This window comes from Notolabrus celidotus, chromosome 3 (genome assembly GCF_009762535.1).
Source record: "Notolabrus celidotus isolate fNotCel1 chromosome 3, fNotCel1.pri, whole genome shotgun sequence".
NCBI lineage: Eukaryota > Metazoa > Chordata > Actinopteri > Labriformes > Labridae > Notolabrus > Notolabrus celidotus.
This window is the reverse complement of record NC_048274.1, coordinates 33,186,066-33,188,239: the sequence shown is the minus strand read 5'-3', so window position 1 is coordinate 33,188,239 and position 2,174 is coordinate 33,186,066. Positions and strand designations below refer to the sequence as shown.

Here is a 2,174-nt window from a genome sequence, read left to right as displayed (position 1 = left end):
TCTGGGACTGGGGTACGTGATTGACCTTCAGATGCCTTCAGACATTACAGCATAGCTCTTATCTGCTCTCCAGTATAACCACTAAGGAAAACCAGAATAAAAAAGTAACTATTAAAGGATGTTAATTCATATGACGTTTGTCCAGTGCATCATGCATGGGCTTATCTCTCTCTGCCATGCTACAACAAGATTTTCAGTCCAGCTGCTCTGGACCCTTTTAGGCTTGTCATTGTTCGATTGACCTTCTCCTTCTACACGGCACTTAAGAAAGCAGTCCAATCATCTGCTCCTCCTCCTCAAAAAGCTCCTTAGAGATGAAGACACTCCTCTCAACTAGCTGCACTATTTGTAATGTATTAGATCTTGTTCACCTGATTCTTCTCACTTTTACCCAATGCATTTTATATTCCATGTAAAGTGAAGTCACAATCTTATTTAAAGCTCCTGCAAGGGTTTGTTGCTGGTTATGAAACAGGGCAGAATTAATACTGGTATCTTCATATGACCCACTAAGTCAGACAAAATGACAAGTGACATGATTATTTTTAGGCTGTCATTTTTAAAGCTTGTAACCACTGCTGTGATGGGGTAGGTGTCCCAGGTGTTACACAATGCTGAAGAAACGGCCTGTTTACATTTTCCACAGCAAATAATCACAATGAGTGATACATATGATAGTTATGTGGCAGCGGCAGCGAGTGGAGGAGCACTGGAACACGATCTGTCCAATGATGCACAATTATCAAATCAAAATCAGATTTTAAAGTTGCCAGACAACGCCACTCTGGGAATTTCACCCAGATAATTATTTTCTTTAACACTTAAGACACAGGTTTGTCACTCAAGAAGCCAGAGACGCAGTTCCAAATGTAACAATATATATTTTATTTTCAAGTCAGTTTTAAAAGTTATTTTAAAACACCATTCACACAGGGGGGGAAAAGGGGAAAACCTAATCAGATGCTGAGGCTTACCAGATGGACAGGGGGCTAGTGAAGGGGGGAGGGATCTACCAAACAAACCAAAAACATCACCCAGGTATACGTGACCGATTGAGGAGGCCCCAAACACCCAGTACCGCAGGCAGCTAGGCGAAGCAGCGAGCACTGGCCGGCAGTCAGACCAGCAGCAAGCAGAGCAGGTAGCCAGGGAAGAAGCAAGCAGAGCAGGTAGCCGAGTAAGCAGCAAACAGCGCAGGAGACTGACAATGACACAAATTCCAGAAGTAGCCTCGGGACAAAGCAGCAGTCAATCAGCTGATGGTGACGTCACGCATCAGCGCTATTGAACAGTCACTCGGTTGGTTTTTACCTGGCAGAGACATATACAGTATAAAACAGCTGACAAAGATGCGGTGGCGACCTACATTGAAGGCTCTACTTACCTTTCTGTAGCAGCAGACAAACACACACACGAGAGGAGGGAGAGAGAGAGAGACCCAGGCAGCTACCGGCATCTCACCTGCGATCACACACTAGCATTAGCCTGCTACAAGCATTCACAATAACGCCGAGACAGAGAGACAGAGAGGACACTCACCACAGTACACCGAAATGAGACATGTATGCGCCAGGTAAAACAGTCGCCCTGCCGCAGTCAACACTCCAGCCGGAATTGACACAAGCGAGAGTGCATTGAGAAGGAAGCAGGGGGAGAGTGTCTACTTAAATACTCTCCCCCAGTTCAATGATTGGCCACCAGTGGCGCTCAATTTGGTGAAGCAGCACACTGCATAAGGAAATAGATATTTCTATGCTGCTACATTCAAAAAAGCAAGATGAGATGTTTCGTTAGGAAACACTATGTAGGTGTATAAGACGAGATCCGCAAAGAGAGAAGACGTACTTCTTCGTCCACAGGTGCTGCCAAAATTGATGCAAACCAAAACCTCCTCACAGGAGCTTTGAAAAGGCCAGCCTGAACTTGATGACCACATGCTTCTTTAAGTATTTATTTATTTATTTCACACACAATAACATAAATATAAGGCATGTAAATACAATATGAAAGCATGTGTGTGGGTGAGCTAGACACCTGTGAACGGCTTCTTTGAAAACCACACCCAGGAAACATTGGAAGATAAAACAGAACTGACTAAACTAACTTAATCACAGAGTTCACATACAGTGTGCCATTAATCGGGAAGGCCTCAAAATGATTTTGTCTGTATTTCT

The 2,174-nt window shown here is 44.0% G+C and overlaps 1 long non-coding RNA gene across 1 annotated transcript; it reads right to left on the bottom strand.

Moving 5' to 3' along the window:
- Nucleotides 1-861: 861 nt before the first annotated feature.
- On the bottom strand, nt 862-1,643 carry LOC117810721. Its single transcript, XR_004630840.1, has 3 exons — nt 1,540-1,643; nt 1,385-1,461; nt 862-1,311 (listed from the first exon to the last, which is right to left on the bottom strand). It is a non-coding gene; the product is annotated as an uncharacterized LOC117810721 (long non-coding RNA).
- Between the last annotated feature and the right edge of the window lie 531 nt (nt 1,644-2,174).